This window comes from Perna viridis, chromosome 7, assembly GCF_037379345.1.
Source record: "Perna viridis isolate PV_CMFRI_1.1 ecotype Kerala chromosome 7, ASM3737934v1, whole genome shotgun sequence".
In the NCBI taxonomy this organism is placed as follows: domain Eukaryota; kingdom Metazoa; phylum Mollusca; class Bivalvia; order Mytilida; family Mytilidae; genus Perna; species Perna viridis.
The window spans coordinates 5,721,959-5,743,125 of NC_142451.1; the positions used below are offsets into that span (position 1 = coordinate 5,721,959).

The following is a 21,167-nucleotide window of genomic DNA, read 5'->3' on the forward strand; positions in this document are numbered from 1 at the left end:
ACCTATAACGTCCCTGAATCCACTAAAAACCGGGGAATCATATAACCATGTGTACCTATAACGGCTCTGAATCCACTAAAAACCGTGGAATCATATAACCATGTATACCTATAACGGCCCTGAATCCACTAAAAAACTGGGAGCATATAACCATGTGTACATATGACGGCCCTGAATCCACTAAAAACGTGGAATCATATAACCATGTATACCGATAACGGCCCTGAATGCACTAAAAATTGGGAGCATATAACCATGTGTACATATAACGGCCCTGAATCCACTTAAGGCTAAAAACCACTAATTCCACTTTCCATAGGCTTCTATGCTAATTTCACAATATTCAATGGCTTCTCTGGACTTTACCTTAACTTTAACCTGCAGAGGACTATATATCAGCATGATTCTACATATGTCAGCTCACAATCCTCAGAATGGCATGTGGGGTTAGCAGACTTGCAGTGCAGTACTGGTCACCGGAAGTGAAGGGTCTATAAATAGCATGGGAAATCCCAGTGTTTTCACAAGACAGGGGTATATTTAAAAATCATTATGGAGATTAGGCTTCACATCACAAGAAGCAAAATGCACCTATGAAATGTACAGAAATGTTTTTCCTTTCAGAAACTGTTTAAATTTTTTAAATAAGATGAGAACTTTTTTCACAGCACTATGAGGAACAGGGGTAATTTCTGCGTAGGACTATTTTTGCGTACGTTCCAAATGCTCATTGGTTGAATTGGTGGTCTGTAACCTAAAACCCGTGGAATCATATAACCATGTGTACCTATAACGGACACTGAATCCACTAAAAACCGGAAGCATATAACAATGTGTACCTATAACGGACCATGAATCCACTAAAAACTGGGAGCATATAACAATGTGTACATATAACGGTCCTGAATCCACTAAAAACTGGGAGCATTTAAAAATGTGTACCTATAACGTCCCTGAATCCACTAAAAACCGTGGAATCATATAACCATGTGTACCTATAACGGCTCTGAATCCACTAAAAACCGTGGAATCATATAACCATGTATACCTATAACGGCCCTGAATCCACTAAAAACTGGGAGCATATAACCATGTGTACATATAACGGCCCTGAATCCACTAAAAACCGTGGAATCATATAACCATGTGTACCTATAACGGACCCTGAATCCACTAAAAACTGGGAGCATATAACAATGTGTACATATAACGGCCCTGAATCCACTAAAAACTGGGAGCATTTAAAAATGTGTACCTATAACGGCTCTGAATCCACTAAAACCCGTGGAATCATATAACCATGTGTACCTATAACGGCCCTGAATCCACTAAAAACTGCGGAATCATATAACAATATGTACCTATAACGTCCCTGAATCCACTAAAAACCGGGGAATCATATAACCATGTGTACCTATAACGGCTCTGAATCCACTAAAAACCGTGGAATCATATAACCATGTATACCTATAACGGCCCTGAATCCACTAAAAAACTGGGAGCATATAACCATGTGTACATATGACGGCCCTGAATCCACTAAAAACGTGGAATCATATAACCATGTATACCGATAACGGCCCTGAATGCACTAAAAATTGGGAGCATATAACCATGTGTACATATAACGGCCCTGAATCCACTTAAGGCTAAAAACCACTAATTCCACTTTCCATAGGCTTCTATGCTAATTTCACAATATTCAATGGCTTCTCTGGACTTTACCTTAACTTTAACCTGCAGAGGACTATATATCAGCATGATTCTACATATGTCAGCTCACAATCCTCAGAATGGCATGTGGGGTTAGCAGACTTGCAGTGCAGTACTGGTCACCGGAAGTGAAGGGTCTATAAATAGCATGGGAAATCCCAGTGTTTTCACAAGACAGGGGTATATTTAAAAATCATTATGGAGATTAGGCTTCACATCACAAGAAGCAAAATGCACCTATGAAATGTACAGAAATGTTTTTCCTTTCAGAAACTGTTTAAATTTTTTAAATAAGATGAGAACTTTTTTCACAGCACTATGAGGAACAGGGGTAATTTCTGCGTAGGACTATTTTTGCGTACGTTCCAAATGCTCATTGGTTGAATTGGTGGTCTGTAACCTAAAACCCGTGGAATCATATAACCATGTGTACCTATAACGGACACTGAATCCACTAAAAACCGGAAGCATATAACAATGTGTACCTATAACGGACCATGAATCCACTAAAAACTGGGAGCATATAACAATGTGTACATATAACGGTCCTGAATCCACTAAAAACTGGGAGCATTTAAAAATGTGTACCTATAACGTCCCTGAATCCACTAAAAACCGTGGAATCATATAACCATGTGTACCTATAACGGCTCTGAATCCACTAAAAACCGTGGAATCATATAACCATGTATACCTATAACGGCCCTGAATCCACTAAAAACTGGGAGCATATAACCATGTGTACATATAACGGCCCTGAATCCACTAAAAACCGTGGAATCATATAACCATGTGTACCTATAACGGACCCTGAATCCACTAAAAACTGGGAGCATATAACAATGTGTACATATAACGGCCCTGAATCCACTAAAAACTGGGAGCATTTAAAAATGTGTACCTATAACGGCTCTGAATCCACTAAAACCCGTGGAATCATATAACCATGTGTACCTATAACGGCCCTGAATCCACTAAAAACTGCGGAATCATATAACAATATGTACCTATAACGTCCCTGAATCCACTAAAAACCGGGGAATCATATAACCATGTGTACCTATAACGGCTCTGAATCCACTAAAAACCGTGGAATCATATAACCATGTATACCTATAACGGCCCTGAATCCACTAAAAAACTGGGAGCATATAACCATGTGTACATATGACGGCCCTGAATCCACTAAAAACGTGGAATCATATAACCATGTATACCGATAACGGCCCTGAATGCACTAAAAATTGGGAGCATATAACCATGTGTACATATAACGGCCCTGAATCCACTTAAGGCTAAAAACCACTAATTCCACTTTCCATAGGCTTCTATGCTAATTTCACAATATTCAATGGCTTCTCTGGACTTTACCTTAACTTTAACCTGCAGAGGACTATATATCAGCATGATTCTACATATGTCAGCTCACAATCCTCAGAATGGCATGTGGGGTTAGCAGACTTGCAGTGCAGTACTGGTCACCGGAAGTGAAGGGTCTATAAATAGCATGGGAAATCCCAGTGTTTTCACAAGACAGGGGTATATTTAAAAATCATTATGGAGATTAGGCTTCACATCACAAGAAGCAAAATGCACCTATGAAATGTACAGAAATGTTTTTCCTTTCAGAAACTGTTTAAATTTTTTAAATAAGATGAGAACTTTTTTCACAGCACTATGAGGAACAGGGGTAATTTCTGCGTAGGACTATTTTTGCGTACGTTCCAAATGCTCATTGGTTGAATTGGTGGTCTGTAACCTAAAACCCGTGGAATCATATAACCATGTGTACCTATAACGGACACTGAATCCACTAAAAACCGGAAGCATATAACAATGTGTACCTATAACGGACCATGAATCCACTAAAAACTGGGAGCATATAACAATGTGTACATATAACGGTCCTGAATCCACTAAAAACTGGGAGCATTTAAAAATGTGTACCTATAACGTCCCTGAATCCACTAAAAACCGTGGAATCATATAACCATGTGTACCTATAACGGCTCTGAATCCACTAAAAACCGTGGAATCATATAACCATGTATACCTATAACGGCCCTGAATCCACTAAAAACTGGGAGCATATAACCATGTGTACATATAACGGCCCTGAATCCACTAAAAACCGTGGAATCATATAACCATGTGTACCTATAACGGACCCTGAATCCACTAAAAACTGGGAGCATATAACAATGTGTACATATAACGGCCCTGAATCCACTAAAAACTGGGAGCATTTAAAAATGTGTACCTATAACGGCTCTGAATCCACTAAAACCCGTGGAATCATATAACCATGTGTACCTATAACGGCCCTGAATCCACTAAAAACTGCGGAATCATATAACAATATGTACCTATAACGTCCCTGAATCCACTAAAAACCGGGGAATCATATAACCATGTGTACCTATAACGGCTCTGAATCCACTAAAAACCGTGGAATCATATAACCATGTATACCTATAACGGCCCTGAATCCACTAAAAAACTGGGAGCATATAACCATGTGTACATATGACGGCCCTGAATCCACTAAAAACGTGGAATCATATAACCATGTATACCGATAACGGCCCTGAATGCACTAAAAATTGGGAGCATATAACCATGTGTACATATAACGGCCCTGAATCCACTTAAGGCTAAAAACCACTAATTCCACTTTCCATAGGCTTCTATGCTAATTTCACAATATTCAATGGCTTCTCTGGACTTTACCTTAACTTTAACCTGCAGAGGACTATATATCAGCATGATTCTACATATGTCAGCTCACAATCCTCAGAATGGCATGTGGGGTTAGCAGACTTGCAGTGCAGTACTGGTCACCGGAAGTGAAGGGTCTATAAATAGCATGGGAAATCCCAGTGTTTTCACAAGACAGGGGTATATTTAAAAATCATTATGGAGATTAGGCTTCACATCACAAGAAGCAAAATGCACCTATGAAATGTACAGAAATGTTTTTCCTTTCAGAAACTGTTTAAATTTTTTAAATAAGATGAGAACTTTTTTCACAGCACTATGAGGAACAGGGGTAATTTCTGCGTAGGACTATTTTTGCGTACGTTCCAAATGCTCATTGGTTGAATTGGTGGTCTGTAACCTAAAACCCGTGGAATCATATAACCATGTGTACCTATAACGGACACTGAATCCACTAAAAACCGGAAGCATATAACAATGTGTACCTATAACGGACCATGAATCCACTAAAAACTGGGAGCATATAACAATGTGTATATATAACGGTCCTGAATCCACTAAAAACTGGGAGCATTTAAAAATGTGTACCTATAACGTCCCTGAATCCACTAAAAACCGTGGAATCATATAACCATGTGTACCTATAACGGCTCTGAATCCACTAAAAACCGTGGAATCATATAACCATGTATACCTATAACACCCCTGAATCCACTAAAAACTGGGAGCATATAACCATGTGTACATATAACGGCCCTGAATCCACTAAAAACCGTGGAATCATATAACCATGTGTACCTATAACGGACCCTGAATCCACTAAAAACTGGGAGCATATAACAATGTGTACATATAACGGCCCTGAATCCACTAAAAACTGGGAGCATTTAAAAATGTGTACCTATAACGGCTCTGAATCCACTAAAACCCGTGGAATCATATAACCATGTGTACCTATAACGGCCCTGAATCCACTAAAAACTGCGGAATCATATAACAATATGTACCTATAACGTCCCTGAATCCACTAAAAACCGGGGAATCATATAACCATGTGTACCTATAACGGCTCTGAATCCACTAAAAACCGTGGAATCATATAACCATGTATACCTATAACGGCCCTGAATCCACTAAAAAACTGGGAGCATATAACCATGTGTACATATGACGGCCCTGAATCCACTAAAAACGTGGAATCATATAACCATGTATACCGATAACGGCCCTGAATGCACTAAAAATTGGGAGCATATAACCATGTGTACATATAACGGCCCTGAATCCACTTAAGGCTAAAAACCACTAATTCCACTTTCCATAGGCTTCTATGCTAATTTCACAATATTCAATGGCTTCTCTGGACTTTACCTTAACTTTAACCTGCAGAGGACTATATATCAGCATGATTCTACATATGTCAGCTCACAATCCTCAGAATGGCATGTGGGGTTAGCAGACTTGCAGTGCAGTACTGGTCACCGGAAGTGAAGGGTCTATAAATAGCATGGGAAATCCCAGTGTTTTCACAAGACAGGGGTATATTTAAAAATCATTATGGAGATTAGGCTTCACATCACAAGAAGCAAAATGCACCTATGAAATGTACAGAAATGTTTTTCCTTTCAGAAACTGTTTAAATTTTTTAAATAAGATGAGAACTTTTTTCACAGCACTATGAGGAACAGGGGTAATTTCTGCGTAGGACTATTTTTGCGTACGTTCCAAATGCTCATTGGTTGAATTGGTGGTCTGTAACCTAAAACCCGTGGAATCATATAACCATGTGTACCTATAACGTCCCTGAATCCACTAAAAACCGGGGAATCATATAACCATGTGTACCTATAACGGCTCTGAATCCACTAAAAACCGTGGAATCATATAACCATGTATACCTATAACGGCCCTGAATCCACTAAAAAACTGGGAGCATATAACCATGTGTACATATGACGGCCCTGAATCCACTAAAAACGTGGAATCATATAACCATGTATACCGATAACGGCCCTGAATGCACTAAAAATTGGGAGCATATAACCATGTGTACATATAACGGCCCTGAATCCACTTAAGGCTAAAAACCACTAATTCCACTTTCCATAGGCTTCTATGCTAATTTCACAATATTCAATGGCTTCTCTGGACTTTACCTTAACTTTAACCTGCAGAGGACTATATATCAGCATGATTCTACATATGTCAGCTCACAATCCTCAGAATGGCATGTGGGGTTAGCAGACTTGCAGTGCAGTACTGGTCACCGGAAGTGAAGGGTCTATAAATAGCATGGGAAATCCCAGTGTTTTCACAAGACAGGGGTATATTTAAAAATCATTATGGAGATTAGGCTTCACATCACAAGAAGCAAAATGCACCTATGAAATGTACAGAAATGTTTTTCCTTTCAGAAACTGTTTAAATTTTTTAAATAAGATGAGAACTTTTTTCACAGCACTATGAGGAACAGGGGTAATTTCTGCGTAGGACTATTTTTGCGTACGTTCCAAATGCTCATTGGTTGAATTGGTGGTCTGTAACCTAAAACCCGTGGAATCATATAACCATGTGTACCTATAACGGACACTGAATCCACTAAAAACCGGAAGCATATAACAATGTGTACCTATAACGGACCATGAATCCACTAAAAACTGGGAGCATATAACAATGTGTACATATAACGGTCCTGAATCCACTAAAAACTGGGAGCATTTAAAAATGTGTACCTATAACGGCTCTGAATCCACTAAAAACCGTGGAATCATATAACCATGTGTACCTATAACGGCCTCTGCTTTTCAACATTGAGTTTCACACAAAAAGTCACAGAAGATAAAAGAGGAAATGAAAAATCATGATACGATAAACTAATTTACTCGGGCAGAGAATAAAATAAAGATTGAAAAATGAATTAGGTTACATACATGTATCATTGTAACTTTACAAGTAGTCACACCTTAAAGTTCAATTACTAACGAGATACTATCAAGTACGAGGTACTTGTTTAACGATAGTGAAACAATGTTTGAGCAACGAATGATTTATAATTTTATAAGCTATGTCGGTCATTTGAATGTAAAAAAACTGAAAGAAACCAGAATTATCTACACAAACACACAACTGATTTACTAATTTACTAGCAACCGGAATAACACGGCTAGCAACGTTGCTAAACAATCGAGTTCAAGAAGACTTTGTCGATGAACAATTCTAAGAATAATATTCCTGCACATTGCAATTCTTTAAATTTCAAATTTGTTTCAAACTGGACTTATAATCTAATGGTGATCCGGTTACGTTAGATTAAACTTGACAGAATTTGTGCATACAATATCGGTTTTCATTAGATCACTCTGCAACACAATTCGCGTCCGCACTACATCATGTAGTGGGTATTTAGTTTTTCAAGACCCCCAAAATATAAAACTTTAGATATGTTCCATCATCAGCATTTAATACATACTTATAAATAAACCTTCAGATTAATCGAGTACTTCATTTGCTCTTGCGATTGTTGCATAGCTAAGATGAATATTAGTGACTTTATTACATTTTATGATTTTCTTCGGCTCAGAAACCTCGCCGTTGTGGATTGTAACTTCGGATATGAATTGTCCCTCAATCCCCATTTATGTCTTGTCGATAAGCCCTGTATAAAATACAACACGACTTGTATAGATGGTATATGATAAGGTCAAAAAGATCGTAATCAATAATGATGGAATTTTGGAATATAAATTACTAGCAAAATGGTTTTGAGGCTGTCAATGAAAGATTGTCTATTCCATAAAAACACAAGCGCATAGCATTTTTTAAGACGATATCCCATGTATCCTTTTCCTGAACTAGGGTTGTTGTGAAGGGTGTGTAAAAAGAAAAGAAACTGATGAAATTGTGGAGTTCAAGATCATTCATGACAATGAAACCTGTATTGGACCGATTAGCGACAATAGAATATGAACTATTAGGTTCTGTTAAGATAAAAAAAAAAATCAAAGAAAACACATCATTTGCGAAATGACTTGTAGTTGGATTGATATTTTTTACTAATTGTCATAACTTTATTTCAGCTATGGTTAAATTTCTGTTTGTTTTGTCTGAATTACTAAGCCAGCTACATACAACTTTATGGTTGACTGCATTAAACAATGCACCTACTTAGGTAAGTGATAAATAAGTTTGGGTTGCATCAATAACAATTTCTACATGTAACCTAGTCTTCCTACCCAATTAATTTATTTCAAGAGCTATCGATGTATGCCCATGAAGACCCCCGATAGTACGACTAATGCAGCTTCTTACAGATAGCTTATATAAGTGACTTACTATTTATCAAAAAGCAAGACTTCTTCTATTGATAATCTGTCAATTCTATATAATGATAAGGAGAAACCCGTTTGACATTTGCAAAATTGCATTAATACCAAATAAACGCACTCTATACTTTCTTGACAAGAAGACGGTATGACATTTTTTCAATAGCATTTTGTTACGTCAGTTAATCTTCTATGATAGCCACTTTAATCCTCAGATTTTAGACCGTAATAACCTAATGTCTAGCCTGAAATATTAGAACTTACCCCAGTAATAGAGTTTTTAAGCACAACAAAAATTGTTGTGGATAAAAGTTTGATATTACCGGAATTCGCAATATTTTCAGAACTGGTATATAAGTTTTTCAAATTGTACCGAAATCTACTTTGACGTCATTGTATTTTATATTAGTGTATTCAAATTTCACCGTTATCACATGCATAAAAAGTAAGTTTAATTAAATAAACAGTTTTGTAACATCTAAAAAAATAACTTAAATGGTCCTGCATTATTGCATACAATGTAACAGTTTGATCGTTTAATCAGCAGTCATTAACATAAATGGTTGTAGTCAATCATAAAGTTATTTTAAATAGTGTTTCAGTTCTATGTGTATATACAGTACGTGTATTCGTGACCGAATTTCTCTAATTGGTGATCCTGAAACTTTGCGCGTTCGAATTTGCTTATCTACAAACAATTATTTTGTTCCAAAAAGCAGGTTTGCGCTGTGGCTAACAAACTATCTATTCTTTATCACACATTAATGAAAATACACCATCAATGTTCACTTCAAAAGTTAAGGTACAATGTATAAAATCTTAATCTTTGAGGGAAGAACGAAAATGTAGAAAGAATTGTACTATCTTTTATACAGTATTGACCAACTTGTCATATATGAAACACATAAAACCACTTGCTAAAATGAATAATTTAGAATCACATGTTTCTAATTTCCAAAATCGAGTTACATATTAATATAGTATCAATAAATTTCTTTTTTTCATAATAGACCAATTGTACGGTCAAGGCCTGTAATAATGGCCAAAAAAAGACTATAATGGTCCGAGGTAACGTCGAGTACTATAAAAGTCTTTCAAGAGCCAGTATTGCTGACCGAACACAACATAAAACTGGTATAAAAGAAAAACGCATTAACCAGTTTAAAAAAATGTTACTTGTCTTAGAGGTCATATTTGTCTTAGAGGTCATATTGTACATTGTTTAATATTAGCATGGCAATATAATTTTTAGTTTATCTATTTCATTTTACCAGGAAATTACCAACTGAAATTGACATCCCTACACCTGCTCCTACGTTTCGTTTACCAGTTAATGATGATGAAACATTTGAATTTCGTGTTTTTAAGAAAAAGTCATGATGGGCAAGTCCGAAAGGCTATAATAAATCATAATGGACTAGTTAACACTATAATGGACTGGCAAGAAAAATAATGCATAATTTGTTGTTAAATGTATCTATAATGTAATAAAGTGGTAAATAATTGTTATAAAACAGCCACACAATCACAAAAATGACATTCTTATCATGGAAGCAACCAAAAGCTTGATGATTATTGAAAGAACTTTATACATGCAAATTAATTACGATTAATGGTTCAAAACAGGTTCGTTCCTATCAATCGAAGTAAGCCTTATTGTTACATGTATCATAAAAAAACCAAAAACACGTGGACCAGAGATAATATGGACCAAGCGTCAAAGACGTGTAGAATGTAAGACAAGAACTATTAACAGCTAAAACATATTCTGATGAAGTTGTCGATATGGAAATGAACGCTAGTACGTCGATGGATACTATTTTATATTTATTTATTTATCTAACAATAATTTGGAAATTATTTGCTTATAGAAATGAATTAAGGTTTCCGAGAAGAAAGTTTCACACATTCTCCTCAGCAAATGAGACTTCGGCCATTGCAACATGGTGTTGCACCGCAAACAAAGAATGAGCTCAGCCCATCATAGCGTAGCCTAGAATAGCCTAAAATTATTATTTACAATTTGTGCAAGCGCAATACAAGACTATGATTAAAACTTGTAGTACGCACTGGTTACATAAAGATATGAGTACTGTTTGAGAAAGACATTAACTTACACATCGACATCAATTATGTTTAGCAATAAACCCTGTAATATTCCAAGTATAGAAATGTCTAAAATAGTACTGTTATAAAAAAGGGTGTGTTTTATTTGTTTAATAAACGGTCGTTGAAAAAGCAATTATGCTATGGTTACTGATAAAAAAATGTACTGCTGGTATTTGCTAGATTTTTATCATTGCGTCCTCCATATGTTGCCATTGGGTACAAAGATATATTTTTTAAAAAGCATTGTCATATAGTCCAAAGTTAATTAAACTTCACGGAGCGTTTCTGTATTATGGCAATTATTAATATAAATTGTCAATTGTGCATAATATTTATAGTATAATTAAAATCATCAATATAAAAAACATGCTGCGGAAACACGATCCATTATGACAGTGATTTTAGCAGCTATAATTATATATTGTATTGTACTAAGTTAAAATGAATTTGTTTAAGCATATTTGTTTTTTGATTCATTGATTGATCGCAGTTGAATGAACCTAAATGGCATTTATTTGTGTGTTTGAGGTATAAAAATAAGTTACTGAGGAGCCTGTTTTGTACAAGACAAAATTTGAAACAGCCTTAAGGTGGATGCAAACCAATAATTCGGACTAATAACTACAATTTTAAGCTATCGATGATGACCTTTTTTGAAAATGAAACTACATATATGAAGTCTGTTGAATGACAAGGATAGGAAAGCGATATCGATCTTAACATATTTTTGCCCAAGAGGCTTAAGCGTATTTGAAATTTGCTTGGTCTCTGATATTAAATCATCATAACCTGAATTTGTATAATATTTCAATTAAATATGTTGATCCGAGATAATATAATGAAGTTTGCATCGTTCCGTCATAAAAAAGGTGAATTTTGTCTTGTATGATCCTTAGCCAAAGTAAGGTAGGTAAGTCTGAATTACTTTGCTTGCTTAAAACAGTAACTATATAACAGGAATCGATAATAAACCATTTAAATTTTGGATTAAATATTCTTTTCAGAGCAGCAGCATTGAAATTAAATCAATTCAGATTTTATTTTGTTTGTCATTTCAACATAAATCTAAGTCCATGTAAGATGAAAGTTTATTCAATATTTGGACAAAGGTAAAATTACACAAATCAAGCTTTCAAAGTTTACACATATTATGTGGAATTAATGAAGTTCATGAACAATCAATACCAATTTTCGATACTTTCTATTGTTCTTTAAATTACAAATTAATGAGAAAAGCGTAAATATTTATTTAAATCAAGAATCGTTTATTTTTAGGTGAAAACAAACAAATACGTAATATATTATTATGGGTCATACTGAATATCAAATGCCGTAACGTTGAGCGACTTGTACTGATTTTCAGGGTTTGTCACCTAGTCATTTGCTGTTTGTTCGCAAAACGAATACAAAGATGTAAGTATGACCTAAGATCTTATTTTTTTTCAGTTTTTCCGACGCAGTTGGTATATTTACGTTTTTTTACCCTTTGACCTTAAAGACGCTCTTCCATGGAAACGCAAGTCACCTGATTGCAATTCTGTTTCCCCATCGGCTAAATACTGATATCTTAGTGGCGTTCGATAAAAAAAAACTGTGTTGGAATTGCGTGCCATGTGATATTTCTAGAATGAAATGTAGAAAATTATAAGTAGAAAGAACAAAATTTTCCCACGTCGGCTATCTTTTTTTTTTTTTTTTTTTTTTAAAGATAATGCTTATTTTTCAGTAGAGTAAGTTTTGTTTGTCTAACATTCAAGGCACGAAGGAACATAGTTAAATAGTCACAGTTTGCTGTAACATCGTCTGTTTTTCATGCATTATTTTGATTATCAAAAATAATGTGTTCTTTCTTTTATATGTATTATTCTTAGTGTAGGGTCCAAATTTATTTATTTTCAAATGTACTTTGTTCCAACATCTTTTCAATTTCAAATACACGTGGTCGTTCATTCTACCAAATTTCTCTATTGCATATAGTTTTATCTTTGTAATTTGTCCTACTAAATGATTGTTTCAAAATGTTTACTTCTAAAAATTTTTTTAATTATTCATTTGGCCTTTTAACAAGTTTTATAACAAAGATGCCGTGTTAATTAAGTTTCATAGCAAATTCTAATGCTTGAACTACACTTTACATAGATTGTGCGGCTCTTTAGAAACTGATTGAATGTATATATGTGCGTGACCTGAATGTTACTTAAGAAGCCTCATAGAATTCGCATTATTAGAAAGCATATAACTCTTTCACATCATCAGAAAATGTCAAAACATATAGAAGGACAGTTCAGAGATATTGGAAAAGGGGGAAAGAAGAAACAGGGACGATCCACATATACAAGATAATATATAGATTAAATAAAAATTACATATTAAGACTATTGATCTAAGGAAAAATGAATCAGTACAATCACTTGGCATATGAATTCTCACAAAAAACTTTAAGTTATATCAAGTACACCATAGACACAGTAGGCATGACTTGCTTAAATTAATGAAAAAAGCTAAATTTTGACCTTGAAATGTACTGCATGTTTAAGAACTTAGTCCTTCTTTGTTTGTTTCAAAAGCGAAACAGAAACAATAACCTATTGTTTAAGTATGGCTGTCGTTCAATACATACTTATGTAAACTAGTTGCACTCTATGGTGCAGTTTTATTTTGTTTCAGTTCGATTTAAATTGAGTACATCAATATGTATCATTATTAATACGACATCTCGGTAGCAACAATTGAGTTATCATATCATATTATATTCAATGTCAATATTATACTATTACATGAAAAATTGTGTCAAAGGGCAAAACAGAAAAAAAAACGACTTCATTTACAACGAAAAATAAACGGCATTAGATTCCTTTTCTCTGTAAAGTATATGTTTTAAGACATAAACATCGAGAAGTGTAAATATCTAGAGAAATTTGTGTCGATATATTACTTTTAAGTTTGATTTTGAAAGAGTAATCAAGGGAACCAAGGCTATAGCGACAATCAAAAGAATGCAATCCAGGGACAAAGATCAGACATGGAAAACAAACACACACAACAAAGAACATAAAGTTACTAAAATCACACACACAAAATAACAAAAGCAAATGAGCAACTCGCAACTGGGAGCATGGACCAGGTGCACCGGTAGGGTAAGCGTCGTCTGTTTTTCTAGAAAAACCCGAAGAATTGTTATCGTTACCGGGATTTACTACTTTGTTGTAGTAGCCTTCCAGAGTTTACTGTAAGGTGTGTTTACATTGGTCCAAGACATTTTGGTGAAAGTATTTTCTATTTTGTGTTTAGATTACACGCTGGTGCATTTGCTACGTTTCACCATTTCCATTTTTTTCTATTCCGTAAATTGTTGGTATATATTACGTACTGTTGTTTTCTTTTCAGTCAAGCAAGGCTAAGAATGTGGATTGTCAGAACCGAGTACGTAAAACTTACTCTAGCAAGAAATTGATCTTTTGGTTGGGTCTGACATAGTTCTGTAATTCGCTGTATATACTCAGCTAGTTTGTTGCATTAAGTTATTTTCTTCACTTCACAACAACACATCAATGTAAATAAAACAATTTATCTATCAAATTATAGAAACATACACAAACCAAGTAAGGTTAACAAAAAATCATGAAAATTTGCATCTTATAAAGATAATATGAACTTAACATAAAATTGAAATTCCATACATATAATGTAAAAAGATCGCGCGAAATTCACGAGAAGCCTCGATTCATGTGAACAGAATCACAAACTCTTGCTTAGCATGTGAAGTTCATTATACAGTTATATTTTATGTTGACATCATTTCATTATTCCATTTCAAATGTAGTATTACCTTGTTTTTTTTCTAATTGGTAACAGGTTTTAGATTCATAATAGTTTGAGCACATATTATCAAAGTGCATATTTATGCACAATCAATTTAATTATTGATGACGTTGCAGGTATTGGTTCTTCATAATCCCTTCATCACATTATATTTGACTTTGGTGTATTAATAAAAAACCAAACAAACGTATGTGCAAGTCTTGCGTTTCTTAAAAAAAATGTAGTACTCGTTTTCAATAATAATACTGCATTTTTTTAGCTCCATTTTAGAACCTATTATTTTCATTCTAAAATGCCTAGTTCCTTTCTATTCAGGTTTAATTTTCCTTATACATGCAAACTTAACTACTGGTGGAAAAGGCGGGAAATCCGTTGCATGCAAAAACATTTTATATTTACTTTAAACATTCGTTCTCCCGTGATTATGACATAATAGCAATGGTTTACATACTCAACACTGTATATTGATAATCATGCTATAATTATTTATGGAAAGGAAAAAATCAAACATTGCGATACAAAATTCTATTATCTATAAGAAGACCTACCTCTTTCTGTACAAATTGATCGACTCTCCGTCTTGTTTGTCCAATTAACCAATAATTAATCGTTGCTTGTTATTGATTCCTGAAATGGAAGATATCATTTGCTGTTTATCTGATTTATCGCTATTTTTCACTGTAACGAAATACTTCATACAAAATGCACTTTTTGCATCAGATTCCTAAAGGCTGTACATATTCCAATCCGATATGATTGAATGTCTATGCGACATTTAAAATAGAGAACCTATCACGTGGTTCTAAGAAATCTGGTACAGTTGGATACCACAAAGTATACAAAGCGGGAACATGGCCGACATTGTTGGTATCAAGCTCATCTAGATTATTGATTGAGAGTCAGAGAAGTCGTCATTTGTGTTTTACAAAATCAAGATAATATATTTAACCACAATAATTACATTAATTTTATTTGTAATTTTACGACCGCTAATTTGAAATTGATCATTGCCATTTTATAGTAAATTGGAGATTTTTAAAAGCGGAAATAGGAAAGAAACAAGATCATTTGATAAAAACGATATTTGTAACTAAAAATTACTAATTGTTTTGTTTGTTGAAAATGTTTTTTTTTTTTTGTATTTTTACGTGATGACTTTTCTTGAAAGCAATTTCACGACCTTTGATTTTTCATAAATGATGGTGAAGAATCGTTAATGATTTGAAAACACCTTAGCATGAAAGCAATCACATCGAACGTTATTATTACCATAATTATTAATTTTCATATCGATGAAAAGCTTCAAACAGCACGCTTCGATTTTGAAACTAGATATGACTGAATTACGCCTTGAATCGCTGTTCGTCAATTACAAAATTGTTGTACAAAATATCAATTCCTGGCTGGGGATATGAGACGAAAACATCATATTCATTATATATTCCTTTTTTTTCTCCGTTGCTGATTTTATTCTCAGTATGGTATTTGCCATCTTGTTAAAGCACAAAGAAAGTGTATTGTATGTCCGCTGCGACGTTGTTGAATAACGAACGTTGTTTGTACTACAATTTAAGAATCTTACCCTTAAGACAAAGTGCTTAAATTGGGAATACCTTCCATTCTGCGGTATTTGGAATGATTTTGAATGGAGATTGGGGATCTCGTATGGTGGATTGAGGATTTGGTAGTGACAATGGAAAAACCATATTTGATAGAAAAAAATGAATAAAACTGTTACATAATCTGAAAGGATCAATGTTTAAAGTATAATTTATGAATATTAAAAATGCAATGGGAATGGTTTGGGGGAAACGGATTGAAAATTATTTTAAATGGGGGAATGGGTTTTAATATGTAGATATGTGGTTTATGATGTAACTGAGGCCACTCTGACGGTCCTTTTTAGAATATCCGGAACGTAATAACGTTTTACACTTTTTTAAATTTAAAAAAAAAATCGATTCCTAAACATAAGTTTGAAGGATTATGATCGGTCATCCTGCCACTTACAAAGAACTTTATGTTTAAGGTAATATATTTTACGAAATCAAGAGGGCATACAATACAGTGTCATTACTGTAATAAAAGCAGTAAATATCGAGATACATCTATGTCACGTATTGAATGAGGAAAAAATGTGTCCACGTCCTAAAAAAAAACTTTTGTTGTAACAACATATTATTTTACTAACTAAGGTCGAGAAAATCGCCAATTAATTAGTAGTCTTAGATACAGTCGTTAATTCCCACATTCAAATTGTGATATTAAATTATGACATTGTCATCATCTGTGTCTTAACAAAGAGTAATAAAAGAAACAAAGGTTCTAGTGAAAATTAAAAGAACGTAATCCAAGGACAATGACCAGACAGGGAAACAGACATACAAAACAAAGAACATGAAATAACCTATATAATACGTATATATAACGTCTCAGAATGTGACGACTCTATTCGCTACACTGCTCCATCGGATCAAATTGATGCAGGGAAGATAACGTAAACTTATTAGAGGGTCTAAAAAATTCCCTACGATATTAGAACTGTCAAATTTGGGAAGCAAATTTTTGGTCGCTCCCTCCGCGCGACTCGAACTCGTACCGCTGTGACATCTATGGCAACACCGCGCCAGCGCCCTAGACCACTCGGCCAGCTAGGCTATATAACAAAATATAGCTTTGGCTGGCAGGATCATTCCTCCTCGTAGGATTAATCTAGGGTTGTAGCTAAGTACACGATGTATGGTAGTACGGGTCAGTTCATCTAGGTGTTATTATGTAGGATAGAGGATCAAATTAATGATGCATGTCACAACAAATCAATATTATACAACGTCTCAGAATGTGACGACTCTATTCGTTACACTGCTCCATCGGATCAAATTGATACAGCGAAGATAACGTAAACTTATAGAAGGGTCTGCAAAATTCCCAACGATGTTAGAACTGTCAAATTTGCCACGCAAATTTTTTGTCGTTCCCTCCGCGAGATTCGTACCTCTGTGACATCTATGGCAACACCACCTGCACTAAGTCCAGCGAAAGCTATTTTTTTTATGTAGCCTAGCTGGCCGAGTGGTCTAGGGCGCTGGACTTAGTGCAGGCGGTGTTGCCGCGGAGTTCGAGTCCTGCGGATGGAACGACCAAAGATTTGCTTCGCAAATTTGACAGTTCTAACATCGTTGGGAACTTTTCAGACCCTTCTATATATATATATATATATATATATATATATATATATATATATATATATATATTATGATATAATACGTACTAATAAAAAAAGTTAATTCGGACTCTACTAAAAACTGGGAGCATGGACCAAGTACAGCGGTCCACAAAGTCTGCAAAGTTTTGAGTCGGCATATGTTTTAATGCTATATATTTTATTCTTCTAAATAAGGTATTGTTTTGTTTGTTAAAGCCATATTACGATATGTTTGTCTTGATCTATTTAATTTTTCCAGTACGCTACTGAAATTAACCTTGAATGTGACAGCGGCATAATTGACCTTATTCCAGGTTTTATAGCCTACTTTTTAATGTTTGATATTCTCAGTATTGTGTTTATGTGTATGGAATTGAAATACAAAAGTAAAAATCATAATATTGCAAATTTCGATATGCTGTATACGTGTTTCAAGGAATAATCGGCAGATTTAAACTCAAATATTAAGGAAGATCTTAATTCCAAAATAAATTGTATACAAGAAGTTTTTAAATGCAAAAATATCGAAATAGAAAGCCAAATCCAGCATCTAGAAGTTCTAACTTGTGCAAAACAAGCAATGAAGCCTTGGAATACATTGAATGGTATTTCAAATTTTGTACTATTTTGTCGCTACATGTAACACATGTATAGATACATTAAATTCAATATACGCCTTAGTAATAGTGTATCAAAGTGTGTAATTGCAATAAAGGCGAAAATTCAAACCACGAGTCATCATGAAATAGAATCAATTATTTCATAACGTCAAGACGGCAAATGCATTCTTTCAATTTGTAAATTATTCTTCTGTTATTCAAATTCAAAGAGAATGTGTATTGTAAAATATCAAATGTCCAAAAATTTATAACATTCAAAATGAAATGTTTTAACACATGTTATTGTACGGTTTACGTATAATTGTTGCACTTTTTAATGTAAGAAAGATCTAAAGTCATACATGCTGAGTATTTGAGCAATAAACCGTACATTTAATCGGCTATTCAATCGTAGACGACAAAATAACATCCATTAATTATTGTCTGGATCATCCAGATGCTTGGTCATTATTGAATTCTAATTGCAAATATTAATAGCAGTAAACATTAGATTCATCAGTAAAATTAGATAAACGTTAGTTCTATTTATCTGCCAATCGTATATAAATTTGGTAAATTGCAGATTCTAAAATTAACAGACGCAAATTAGATTTGGCACATCTTTGCAAATAAAAGTACTGATAGCAATATTTTGACACATTGAAATGTATTTATTTCTATAAATTTATATAAAATTGCCTTGTTTTTGCACATTTTGTAAATATTTACATAAATTAATATGATATTGATTGCTTTTATTGAATGTAATTGAAAAATGACAAACCATAATAGGAATAATTGATGTTTTGATAGCTATAAGGAAGATGGTCATATAACATTTTCAGATATGATCATTCAGCAATGACGAACAGCTCTAGAAAGAATTCAACGCATCGGAATCAAATTTAGAATTCTAATCTTACAATTAGCGACTAAAATAACTTGCCAGTACTCTTAAATCAAATTATATAATCGTTTTGTGTTAAATAACACCAGCTTTTTTCCTGAAGTCTAAAATTACAATTGTAATTATGACGTCATAAACAAACCATCAATCAAATGGAGAAGGTACTAATGTAAAAAAGGACAAGAAATGACAATTAGGAAACTAAGTTTAAAAATATAAAATTAAGCATTATACGTTAGGTCAAGTAATTGTAATGATATTACAAAAGGACTTTGACTTACGGATAAAGATTTGAATACTGACTTTCAGCTATAATTCTGTATAACTTGCCAATGGTTTTGTTTGTATACATGGTATTTCGTTAAACGTCAATTTTGCAAGTATTAGGTCAATAATCAAGATGTGAAGGTGAACCTGATAACAATGAAACACTCAAACAAATTTCAGAAAAAAAGAAATCTGTTCCTTTTTTTAAAAATCTATAAAAGTCTTTAAATGGATAGAAATAACGTCTCTATCTCCAACTGATACTTGTATTTATTAACACAGTAACGAAAATACAGACCTGTTAACATTCTATATAATATTGCAAACGTAGACCTAGACTCATTTTACATTCGTGATATGGTTAGAATAACAAATTCTACTTAAACGTCCTACACAAAAGCGCAAATACCGTAGTGCCAATGAATAGGGAGTAATTCCCCAGACCATGTTATGATAATCTTCTGACCAAAGTTATAGGCATGTGATGTGTTTATTTCCGACGTCTAAGATAAGTTTTACCCAACCCAATTTAATTACCGACGTCACAATAGAATTTTGCTCCTCCATGGTCGTATTTGTTTGCTTACCACACGGATTTTCAACCACCTTATGCTATTTTAGCAGTGTATTAACTAAAATTCGATATTCTCATTATATAAAAAACACGAAACAGTAGCTCCTTCATATATTTGGTTACCGACAGCTTGGAATTTATTCTTAGACAATAAACACGGTTTTAATACCAGGTCGCCTTTGTATGTATCTTAACTCAGAGTCAAATATTCTCAAATTTACGCCTTAGTAATAAGGATATGTTTCTCAAGCAGTTTATTCAAGATACGCTGGATAGGCATTAAACAATAAATGCGGATATTACTTTCCCTAAAAGAAATGTTGATGCAGTTTGAGTTACATAATATCCTTTTAATGGTACTTTACATTAATTTTTCACTACCAAACTTAAATTATACGCCAACTATGTCATCTTCTATTCTGTCGACTTTACGGTACTGATGGCATTATCTGCTCTCTTGAAAGTAGGCTTGCAAGCACTCCCTAAATTATGTCATGTCAAATCTTGAACTGTAGACGTTAAGCAAGTTATAGCCCCTGGGACAAGTTTCAAGAATACTTTGTCACATTGTTATATCGCATTATCGCATTTTTTATACAGAATTTCTATATTTATAAACAATATCATTGAGTAGGAACATTATAGCCATTTTTGAAACGGAGAAACGAATAATTTCGATTTGCAGAGGGGAACCAAAATATCAGTTGTCGCTAGGAAAGGTCAGTAAAATACTTAAATGCAAGAAAAGCTAAGCAACGTGCGCTTCTTTATGTTTTGGTACATACTCAATGTAAGGATATTTAATTTAATTGTTATCGTAAATATAAACAAACTCTTTCGACATAAAGGGAAAGAGTAATAAAGGGAACCAAGGTTATAGCGGTAATCAAAAGAATGTAATCCAGGGACAAAGACCCGACATGGAAAACAG

General features: G+C 34.0%; 1 protein-coding gene across 5 annotated transcripts in view; it reads right to left on the minus strand.

The window, feature by feature from the left end:
• The window catches only part of LOC148611076 (muscarinic acetylcholine receptor gar-2-like), a 153,116-nt gene that overhangs the window by 76,969 nt on the left and 54,980 nt on the right, over positions 1 to 21,167 (minus strand). For all 5 annotated transcript variants that reach the window (XR_015924046.1, XR_015924047.1, XR_015924048.1 and 2 more), the window contains exon 4: positions 15,233 to 15,311. The gene's annotated coding sequence lies outside the window, so the exon portion shown is untranslated. The remainder of the gene's footprint in view (positions 1 to 15,232; positions 15,312 to 21,167) is intronic.